Source organism: Oreochromis aureus, linkage group 5 (assembly GCF_013358895.1).
Source record: "Oreochromis aureus strain Israel breed Guangdong linkage group 5, ZZ_aureus, whole genome shotgun sequence".
Classification (NCBI taxonomy): Eukaryota; Metazoa; Chordata; class Actinopteri; order Cichliformes; family Cichlidae; genus Oreochromis; species Oreochromis aureus.
Window position 1 is genome coordinate 17,834,520 of NC_052946.1, and position 12,222 is coordinate 17,846,741.

At 41.0% G+C, this 12,222-nt stretch overlaps 1 long non-coding RNA gene across 1 annotated transcript in view; it reads right to left on the reverse strand.

Moving 5' to 3' along the window:
* LOC120440154 overlaps positions 1-5,758 on the reverse strand; it is an 8,212-nt gene extending 2,454 nt beyond the window's left edge. Inside the window, exons 1-2 of the long non-coding RNA XR_005613022.1 lie at positions 5,685-5,758; positions 5,310-5,402 (exon numbers count right to left, since the gene is read on the reverse strand). This is a non-coding gene — a long non-coding RNA (uncharacterized LOC120440154). The remainder of the gene's footprint in view (positions 1-5,309; positions 5,403-5,684) is intronic.
* Between the last annotated feature and the right edge of the window lie 6,464 nt (positions 5,759-12,222).

Genomic DNA, 12,222 nt, shown 5'->3' on the forward strand with positions numbered 1-12,222 from the left:
ACACACACACACATACACACACACACACACACACACACACACAGTCTCTGTGTGTCACCTTTTTCCCCCAATTCATTATTAACAAGCTTGCTGGGCCTCATTAGCAGCAGGCCACACAATGCTGCTTCCACAAACAAAACAAAACGCTCCCCAACAGTAATTGCCTTCTTCCTCAATGTCTCCGCCTCCAAGTCTCCTTCTTCAGCTGACACCTGCTGTGGAGAAGTTTAACAGGAAACAAATCGACAGACCCAAACTGGCGAGAGCTGCCTCTCTATGACCACCCAGTCCTTCTTCTCAATTTTAGTGATTTCTATTTCATTTAATCTGGAATTTCAAAGAATCTAGAGTACATCGTATAACTCTTGTCCTCTGTTACACCTCCTCCAGTTTGGCTCTCTTCTAATCTCAGTGTGCATAACACTGTAAGCTTGAGAGTTTATGTTTTTGTCTGTAACACCTCTGCTGAAAAACATGTTTAAAAGTGGCAAAATGTAAAAACAAAAGAAAACATAAAGGAGGAAAGAGGAACGCGAGAAAGACAGCAGGAGGAACAACAAAAATAGGTAAAATAGACAGAAGGAATGCTCCACTGCTTGGCTGACACACATGGGGTCTCTGCAGACTGAAAGGATGCTAGGAGAGGAAGGGAGATGGAGAAAGAGAGTTGTGTGGTGTGGTGAGCAGCATCCATCCCTCCTCCCTCACTCCGCCTCCCTCTACCCCCACAGCGAAACTGTATGCTTGGCTTCTCCTGGTTTCTTTAGCATTCCTCCCCATCCTCTCCCAAAGCCTGGGAGAGGACCGAAGCAGACAGCAGGGCTTGTCATAGTCGCAGGCCTAGGTCCAAGCAGTGTGTGTATGTGTGTGTGTGTTTTAACATGTGTATGTGCACTTCATTTATAACGTTTGGCCCCTTTTTTCTCTGAATGTCGACATGCTGGCACAACTAAACCATAACTGATCAACCTGAATGAACAAATCTTACCTGGGAAAAAAAGACCCCAAAATAAACAAAGAAAAGAAAACTTGTATAAATCAGTCCCAGTCCACAAATATGTAATTATTTGCATTTTCTTTAAAATGTGATAATGTTCAGATGTGTCTGTGTTGACATATTGATTAAATTGGATAAATGTATATGCATAAAGTCAGTTTATGAGGAAATATTTAAATGAACTTATCTGGCAATTTTAGAAACCAATTTCCCTTTAACCATATCAAGCTGAACATCACCACTAGCAAACTTGGAAACTATTCAACTAAATAATTGAAAGAGTAACAACACCATTGTCCTTAAGAGGGTAATGTGTTCCCCTTTAGTAGAAATATAATCATCCGTCATTCTCTGACACACACTTAACACATGCAATTTTTTTTAACATGTTTTTATACATTGAACATATATTGTTGTTTTCACTCACTTCACATTATTTCTTGCTCTTACTAGGCAATTTTGTAACCACCCTCTTTATGAACTATTCCTTTGCTTTTTTGCAACAATTACTGATTTAATGCAATTTTTCTTTTGTTATTTCTTCAATTATGTAACAATTTTAAGACCAGAAGCTTAATTAAATTAAATGAAATTAGATTCAAGTGGCGGAGGGCTTTCACTTCGGTGGCCTCAGAATCTCATCTCTGCTTTTTGCGGATGATGTGGTTCTGTTGGCTTCATCGGGTGAGGGCCTCCAGCTCGCACTGGAACGGTTCGCAGCCGAGTGTGAAGCAGCGGGAATGAGGATCAGCACCTCCAAATCTGAGGCCATGGTTCTCAGCCGGAAAGGGTGGAGTGCCCACTCCGGGTCGGGATGAGTTCTTGCCCCAAGTGGAGGAGTTTAAGTATCTCGGGGTCTTGTTCGCGAGTGATGGGAGAAGGGAGCCGGAGATCGACAGACGGATTGGTGCTGCGGCTGCCGTGATGCGGACGCTGCACCGGTCCGTCGTGGTGAAGAGGGAGCTGAGTGTAAAAGCGAAGCTCTCAATTTACTGGTCGATCTACGTCCCGACCCTCACCTATGGCCACGAGCTGTGGGTAGTGACCGAAAGAACGAGATCGCGGATACAAGCGGCAGAAATGAGCTTCCTCCGAAGGGTGGCTGGCCTCTCCCTTAGAGATAGGGTGAGAAGTTCGGCCATCCGGGAGGGGCTCAGAGTAGAGCCGCTGCTCCTCCACATCGAAAGGAGCCAGTTGAGGTGGTTCGGGCATCTGACAAGGATGCCCCTGGGCGCCTCCTGGGCGAGGTGTTCGGGCATGTCCCACCGGGAGGAGGCCCAGGGCAGACCCAGGACGCGCTGGAGAGATTATATCTCTCGGCTGGCCTGGGAACGCTTTGGTGTTCCCCGGATGAGCTGGAGGAGGTGGCTGGGGAGAGGGAGGTCTGGGCTTCTCTGCTTAGGCTGCTGCCCCCGCGACCCGATCTCGGATAAAGCGGATGAGGATGGATGGATGGATGGATAGATTAAATGTATTAATTTTTCATGATATCAGCAGTATATTTCCTAAAAGATGACAAGAAACAACATAAAGTAAATGATAACAAATGTTACTTGCAACTCGTGACCTACACAACCAAAACAAAAGAAAACTTCTGGTTTTCAAAAACTGTATCCCATGGTAACCACGTGTGAATAAAGTAGGTGGAGAAGGAAAAGATTAAGAAAAAAGAAAGTATCACTAGTGGGAAAGATTATTAGCGGATGCAACAGACCTGAAGTTTTTAAAATAAAACACGGCATGTTGTGTATGTCGGTGAATCTTAAGCCAACAGCAGACTTCTTTCGTCACAGATGTGGTTCCCAGTTGGTGCAGCTGTGGGAGAGCGACGGCAGGTAAGCAGCAAACTGCAGGGTGGAAAACTGAAGAAAACTTAGAAGTGCCAAACATTGCACCGAGGCTCTCTTTAGAATAGCATGTTAATCTCTGTAGACACCCATGTTTAGATAGGAGAAGAAATACAATATTGTACAACCTGCTACCACGTGTGGTTTGGTTTCCAAAGATAGTTTTCCTGTTCATAGTAAGTAGGGTGGATTTTTATTACCCTAAAATTATTAGAATCACTTTGACTGAGAGGTGGTGCCCTTTTTTGTATTGTTTGGCATTTTCTAAAATTAGCATTGCATTTAATTCGTTCAGAGTGAACTACATCTTGCTAGCTAGTTTGCCCTAGCTAGCATTAGCTGGCGGCTGTAGCCACCTAGCTACCCACTATTAAGTAAGTAAGTAAAATTTATTTATATAGCGCTTTTCACAGATAAAAATCACAAAGTGCTTCATAATACAGCGAATGAAAATTAAAAAGAATGAAAATATAACAAATAACAATGTAAAACAATAAAATACAACATAAAAATAACAAATTAGTTGAAAGCTTGTCTATATAAAAATGTCTTCAGCTGCTATTTAGAAGAATCAATGGAGTCAGTACAGCATAAAAACAGTGGAAGAGAATTCCACAACCGTGGTGCCACTGCCTGAAAGGCCCGATCACCACGAGTCTTAAATCGAGTGCGTGGGGCCACCAGCAGACTCTGGCTTGATGACCTTAGAGCTCGTGAGCGGAGTGATATGTGATCTTCTGTTGGTGCCGATTAAGAGTCTTGTTGCAGCATTCTGAACAGTCTGAAGACGATTTAAAACTGATTTGTTAAAACAAGTTACCCTTTATCTAAAAGGTTTTGTCTGGTTTGTCATAGCTGTTGGGTCTGTGTTCTGTATGACTCTGTACTATCCTGTTAAAAGTGTTGTTTTGTATTTCGTGTCCTATGAGTTTTGTTATTTTCCGATGCTTTGTATCGGTTCTTTCATTTTTTTAATTGTTTCTTTTGTTCTTAGTTTTGTTAAAGATGACTTTAGGTTTATTACTTCTCCGGAGTGTCACATCTCTATGTTGGTCTTTTCATCTCTCTTCTTTTCCTGTTCAGTTTTGTCTCTCTTCCTGTTTTATTTTGGTTATTGTTGTTCTCTATGTCTTGTGTTCTATGTTTTATTTGCTTAGTTGTCTTCAGCTATTATAGGCTTTAGCTATTTCTATTTATCTCATTAGCTTTTGCAAATATTGGCCCAGTCTCCCCTTGTCCTTTGTTGAGTCATCCCACATAGCTGTGTTCCTGGAGCCCTGCAGTCCAAGTTTTTTTTTCGTTTTTTGGATTGCGTTTTTGCAGTTTGTTTCTTGGACATTCGACTTTGTTCATGCTGCTTTATCAGCATCAGACTGTCCTACCTTTGGGGCCTCACAATAATCCACCACTCGCATGGCTGTAAATATAACAGTGTTGCAATGTTGACTGTCAAATTTTTCTTTTGACCAGACTTTTAACTGAAACTAGTGAATTCCACATAATTATTTTTTACAGCCGTATGTGTCTAAATGCGTACAGAAAGCATATACTTGTTTAAACTGCATCCCATGTGTGCATCTATGTTTATTGCTCAGTGTCTGTGCTAGCTTCTACACTGCATGTGCAAATGTGGTTTGTATGAATGAATTGGAGATCTGAGCTTGTGGACAGTATGGACAAAATCCCCCGAAGTCTCGTGCAAGCTTAAAAGCTGACATCACTGCCTTTGGCTGCACACATGCACATATCCCCTCCCCGTAAACTCTTTTCTCCAACATCTATAAATTATTCACCAAGCCTCGATTGACAGGACAGAGATCCTAATGAGAAAAATGTTGCAGGGAGACACTCAGCCGTGTCATTGCGTCCACATGAGCATGTGTAAAGCGTAAATAGGCCCCATGTCTTTGCATATGTAGAGGGTGTGTGCTCAAATGTGTATGGAGAAATTAATTAGCACTGGACCTGCTGGACAACAGAAATGATTAAAACTCTGTGTAATCAAGGCAGGGTGGGAAAGAAGAAATTCACCCAGCTCTTCCACACATCCTCAGATTTACTGATACATAGCAGTGAGCAAACACATATTCTACCTTCTTCTTTCACCTTATATGTGTGCTAACTTACATTTTTCCCCATGTCAAGAATGCGTCAAAGTGCAGTATCTTTCATAGGAGAGTCACAGGAGAAAAGGTATACATTTATCTATATCTAGCAGATATTTGATGTGTATATTGGCACTGTCGTAAAAATACACCTGTTTTCTAAAGTGTTAAACTTTTTTCGTTTGTATTCCAACCTCTTGGCTGCTAGCAGTCTTTCAGTGGGACACAGCAAAGCAAACAGACAGAAGAGCAGATGACACAGATACCTTGAAGTTTCTATCTCCCCTACCTGTCGGATTTCTCCTTCTCCTCCCAACAACCCCCACAACACCTCTCCCTGTCTCTCTCCCTCTCCGTTACCTTGGAGTCTGGCCGTCATGCTCCTGTGGCTCCACTCTAAAGGTTACGCTGTGTACCCACCGTCACTGCCTGTCACTCCCCCACCACCAGCAGCTACACACACACACATACACAAACACATACACACACTCCATCAGTCCCAAGTCCTGTCAAAGAAATACTGTCCGTAGAATCACCAACGTATCTACAGTTTGCCTTTGCAGAGAGAACGTGGTGGCAAATAGAAATCTCCTCCAAACAGCTCCTAATAGCACTGGTGATGAATTAAGTGTGTTTGTTAATGTCTGGTGCATGTGTGACAGTCACACACACAGAAAGGCAGAAGAAATGTACATGTAAAAAGCGATTGTCGGTGTTTGTGTGGAGTCGCTTCACCGTGGCATGTGGAATTGAAATGCTGCTCACTCAGAATTCAACAGGGTCCTCTGTCTCTCACAAAGATGAATCCTCTGCAAAATGAGATGAAGAGAGCGACTAAGATGGGCGCAGAGTACTCTGCATTGTTGCAGCACTGATGACAGGATATAGTTTTAACAAAATGCCTGGAAGTTTACTGTAAAATTTAAGAAATGCATGACTTTGTTGAAGCCTCTCTGTAATCTTACATGTAGAGTCATAATCATGGTGTCAAGTGTAGATGATCTGCATTTCTCTCTTATATTTCTAGATGTTCAGAAATTCCTCCACAGTTGGTGACGTAGTTGCTGCAGGACAGCTTTGTCAAAAGTCATCTACATCAGCGGTCCTCAACCCCTGGGCCACGGACCGGTATCGGTCTGTGAGTGGTTTGGTACGGGGCCTCGAGAGTTGAGGCTCGGGTGTGAAATTTATGGTTTTCAGGATTTTTATCGGTTTTTATCGTTGTTTTTTTAATAATTTTTATCGTTAACTCGGTTTCCCTGGGTCTTTTTCCGTGTGTTATGAGTAAATCCTCTGTTTTTTGGTACCATTACTGGTTTTATTTTGCTGTATTTATCCGCGACACCTTAAAGGCCGGTCCATGGAAATATTGTCGGACATACACCGGTCCGTGGCGCAAAAAAGGTTGGGAACCACTGATTTACATATTTTATCCGTTTACTGCCACCAGGGGGCAGTATCATGAACAAGCAGTCTGTGAGCTATGCTTGCTTGAGCTGTTAAAGCATAGGAAGGTCTACATTGAAACAAAGTGTTAAAAACAATAAAAAGTAACTAAATAAACCAGGTAAAAGTGTCCAGTAAAGCCACTAGCTATGCTTCTCATGCTTTACTTTTTGATTTTTGATGTGTTTTCACATTTCTCCTGTTTTCCAACCAATCACCATTCAGCCTGTGCATAGCGTCATCTACGTTGAGCTATGTGCAGTTGTATTGTTGAAGGGCTGCAAAGAAGCATGATTGCATAGGTTGAAAATCCTTCTCTGTAGTCTCTGCGTAGGAACTTTATGGTACGCAAATGGACCCAACTGCTGTACAACAAATGAAGCATGACTTCAAACCATTGCAAGAACTTGCATTGGTTTGAATTGCATTTTTGATTTACTGCTGCAGAAAGAAATGCATTGACAATTATGACTTAAATATTAACATCCTGTCTGTTAACTGCTTCAAAAAATAGTAGCTACATGTACATAACTTCTACATCTGAATGCACAAGATATAATTGCACACAAAGACCATATGTACACTAGAATGGAGCTGTTTTAATTTGCTATTAGCCATTTAATGACACTTTGAACTTTCAGTGTAATTATGCTGACCTCACACACCTGGCACACACACAGTTTGAAGAGCTAAAATAGAAATTGCACATGCAGCTGCTTGGTGTGGTGTCTCAGTGAAGTTCTCTGTTGTTTAAACAATACACATTGTTTATTCATATATATCTGTCTCTCCTAACTTTTCCTCTCATCATTCTACCCCCCTTCTGTCTCTCCTTCATTCCTCCTCTCTGTGGGCCATCCGTGGAGCGTTCAAGCGCTCTGGCGACATGCATCGCTGAGCTCTCAACATCTTGTCTCGTCACGGCAATTACACACACACACACTCGCACACTTACACACATTTAACATACTCAGTACACTCGAAACATATCTCAAAGAGTCTTTTATTTTCTACAATATATTCTTGAAAGTCATAAGATAAAAAAATAACATGTTTCGGGTGATTTATAATGAGAAAAACTGCTTGTATCTCAATTGGATCCACCGTTTTGATTCAAGAAAAGACAACTGCACACTGCCTCACACGCTAACGGGACGTATAGTGAAATTCAGGAGTGAAAGATGGAGGGAGTGAGCAGGTGGTCTGAGAGGTCAGGGCAGGGATCAGTCACTGACCCTCTCCACACTACTGCAAAAGGATAAGGGTTAATTAACAGCAGACTTTAATCGCCTCTGATGAATGATTCATAGCTTCCGAGTCTATAACCAGTATTTAAAACACATGGATAGAGGCAGAGCCAGCATGAATTATTCAGGTCCAATGGTAGCCCACCCAACCCCACATTTCACTCACACTGAGCGCAGACAGAGCTGAATTTCAGTCTGTGGGCATCTAGCTAGCGTGTTGATATAGAGTTTACAATCAGTGCACCACAGATTTGCACTGAATAATCTGAGAAAAGGGTTAAAGTGATAATGATAAGGCAATCTCCTCAAATGAAGTTATTTTTCAAAAAAAGAGGCAGCATAAGAAACAAAGAGAAATTTTGGAAGATGGCTGCAGAACAAAGATAGATGAACAGAAGGGGGGGCTGAGATTTACTGTCTCGGCTGTGAATGCAGCAAATAATAAGTCACCAGCTAATCAGCTTTGATATATTCTTAAAATCCATGGCTGTCTTGTCTTTGCTCTTTCAATACGTCATTCAACCCCTACCCCTTCATTTACTCCTGCAATAAACTGTTACACAGGAAGCTATAGGTATAGCTATAACTAGGGCAAAACGTAATGAATATGAACAAACAAGAGTTTGAGAGTTTCATTTCCGTAAAATTATTAACCTGCATCCCCAACCTGTCAGACATTTGGGGTAAGGGGCGTTTTACAGCCTTGTAAAACTTTACATTATGCCATTTTTTTTAACAAACATTAGGCCAAATATATATGTGTGAAAACGAAATACACTTTTACTATTTCCACTGGAATTAAGATAGTAAGTAGCACTAATTGCACTTGATTAACTGATCAACATCAAGCATGTCTATGAAAGCTTTGTGAGTTTGCTGGTTTTGTGCATTATGTGCAGGTACAGTATTTGTTAACATAATGCAAGGGAGGAGTGATATAAGCAGTTATCTCAGAGAAGCAACTGTTGCTGCTTCTCTAAGGTCTGTGAAGGGTTAAACAATTTGAAATCCATCATTCGGCAGCGAGAAAGATTACGCACAAGTGCAAAACATTCATGACAGATGCCGATCTTTCCCCGAGTGAACGTTCCAGCAAATTCACCCCAAAGTCAGACTGTGCGGTGTTCAGAGAAACTGCAAAAATCCAAGAGCTACATCTCAGACGCTACATTCCTCAGTTAGCATGTTAAATGTTAAAGTTCATAACTATACAAACAGAAAAAGACTGGAAAGTATGGCTTGTTTGGAAGGTAGAAAGCTGCATCTCTTTAAAAAGAATATTGGCAGCATGGCTTGGGCTTGCAAAGTTGCATCAGAACAAACCATAAGACTTCTGGAGGAATGTCCCTTGGAGTGACAAGACCAGAGTGGGGATGTTTGGCAAAAACCAAGCATTATATTGGAATAAACGCCTCATACCAATTGTCAAACACAGTGATGGACGGGTGATGATTTGGGCACCTCGTGCTCATTGAATGAACTCCTCTGTAAACCCAAGTATTCTAGAGTCAAATGTGAGCCCATCTGTCTGACAGCTAAAGGTTGACCAAAACTGGGTCATGCAACAGGACAATGGACCTAAACACAGCAGCAAATCTACAACAGAATGGCTGAAAAAGAAAAGAAACAAATAGGGCTGTGCGATATGACCAAAATCTCATATCCCGATATTAAGACATCTATCGTCCGATAACGATATAAATCACAAAAATGTAACATTTTCTGTAAATTCTGTGAATCTCGGGCAGCTCGACTTGCGTGAAGTGCTTCCAGCTGCGCGTCATGTAGCTGGAGTTGAGTGTTTTAACTGATGCATGAAACTATACATTTTTAGACATAAGTTGTAACGGCTGCCGTTTTCTTTGTGAGTATTTATTACACAGCGTGCTGCGGGGAAAAGCCTGTTCTAACGTTTGAGTCTAAGGTTTATTTTTTAGCACCTGGCGGGTCTTTTTTGCTTCTCATCCGTAAATAATCTGCTCTTTCACGTGATTGAGTTTATTTTGAAAAGTCTCAACAGGATCTTGAGCTTTATTGTGAAGGGTTTATGTGGAACATAAACAAGCGGACACGCGATGGTGTTACCGTCGTTGTTGCTAACCGCAACGTTGTCGTGCGCTTGTCCGTCGGTAGTGTGGTTATATTAAATAGAGAGAGAGAAATTAAGGAATTAATATAGCCACTACAGTGACCATCAAAATAATGAAAAAATATTGCCGTAAACAGTTTATTTTGCGACACCACGAAACAAACGATAGCGTAAAATGAAACGATAGACGTTTTTATATCGTCATCCGATATATATCGTTATATCGAACAGCCCTAGAAACAAATATACTATTTATAAGGTTGGGGAAACCTGCAGTCAGCTGAGACTGAAGAAGTCACTTGGATGAGTGACAAAATGTTTCTCCCACTGAAAACGCTACGTCCAGATGAGCAGAATCAACCTTTTGGGATGTATTTACCTGGATGATTGAGCATGGGGCGATCGTGGCTCAAGAGTTGGGAGTTCGCCTTGTAATCAGAAGGTTGCTGGTTCGATCCCCGGCTCGGACAGTCTCGGTCGTTGTGTCCTTGGGCAAGACACTTCACCCGTTGCCTACTGGTGGTGGTCAGAGGGCCCGGTGGCGCCAGTGTCCGGCAGCCTCGCCTCTGTCAGTGCGCCCCAGGGTGGCTGTGGCTACAACGTAGCTTGCCATCACCAGTGTGTGAATGTGTGCGTGAATGGGTGGATGACTGAACGTGTAGAGCGCTTTGGGGTCCTTAGGGACTATTAAAGCGCTGTATAAATACAGGCCATTTACCATTTACAAAAGAAACAAGGTGTTGCAGTGGTCCACTCAAGGTCCACACCTCAACATGTGTGAAATGTTATGACCTTAAGAGAGCTGTGCATAATGATGAACTGAAACAAAAAGTGGATGAATTGAAGTGAAGTGGATGATGTGAGAGATACATAAAGAAAAATAGGAAAACAAATAATAATCCTAATAAATAACATGTTCGAAGAGGAGTAGGAAGAGGCATAAGCTGTTTTTAATCCTACCCCTAATAATAATCACGTTTACTTCCTCTTTATACCCTTTTTGCCACCAGAGATGGGCAGTAACGCGTTACTTGTAACGCGTTACTGTACTCCGATTACTTTTTTCAAGTAACGAGTAATGTAAGGGATTACCATTGCAAAAACGGTAATTAGATTACCGTTACTTTCCCGTAGGAACGCTGCGTTACTGCGTTACTAAAACCGTGAGTTTTTTGCGAGAATATCTCATGATAGTGACGTAAGCGAGTGCGACGTTCGTGACAACAGCTGTCTGCAGATCAACAATGGATAATATATCAAGTACGGGAGCGAGTATGAGCGTGCAGCGTTTAAAGCGTGGAAGTACTGACCTTATTTTGAGTTTGATTCCATAAAAAGTGACAAAAACATTAGTGTCCGTTGTGCGTGGGAAGAAAACTTCTTTTTACAGCGAAAAAAACCCCTTAACTTCCAAGCAACCGCTGAGTGGCTACGACGTAATGGGAAATTCATAGAGAAACGCGCGGATTCTTCAACTGACCGCTGCGGCACACCTGCACCAGGGTAAACCTCCGCCTACCCCGGTCCTGCTTTACAGGTGAAAATAGAGCAACTAGCCTTTGACTTTATTTATTTTCTGCTGTGTTTTACTTGCATCTATTTGAAAGAGTGAGTGTAAACACAAAAAAATATTTTATTTTATGTGCTGGAATGTGCAGAAAATAGGTTTAAATGTTAAACAAATTTCTTCCAGTCAGAGAATGTTGCATATAATTTAATTTTTGCTTGATGCATAAAGTTAAAAGATTAAAACTAATAAAACAAGTTTTAAAAAGAGACATTTCCATTTGATTACATTTTGTATGATGGATTATGCAGAAAAAGTAGAATTGGGCTGAAAGAGCTATCGCTTTATCACCTATTCAGGTTGTAAATTGTGTTTTTAAAAAGTAACCAAGTAACTAAGTAATTAATTACTTTTGAAAATAAGTAATCAGTAAAGTAACGGGATTACTTTTTTGGGGAAGTAATCAGTAATTAGTTACCTATTACTCTTTTCAAGTAACTTGACCAACACTGTTTGCCACATATATTAATTAATGACTGTGAACAATAACTATGAAATATCCTAAAGTATTATTTATTGTGGCCACAGTTTTTTTTTTAAATGGTCAATTAGGGGTTTCTTTTTGTGAGAACATTTTAAAATTAAGAAATATACTTCAACTAAATCTCTGTTTATTCTTCTCAGCATGATTTAAAGTTGAACCTAGACTAAGTGGACTAAGTAGACTATGTCTAAGTGGTTCTTTAATCATCTTTAATAATCTGTAAAAGAACTGCAACTCTAAACCTTTTTACTCTGCATATGTTACCACTGTTCATAGTGAGTTCAACTCAAATGGAAATGTTTAACTTTGAAATCTGAACACTACATTTCTTTCTGTGCATAGCTTTACGGCTGTCTTGTTAGTTCAGTTTTATTATTCAAGTTCAAGCCAAGCTCAATCAAACATATCTTTAAACAATCCAAGGCCTCATGACCACATGC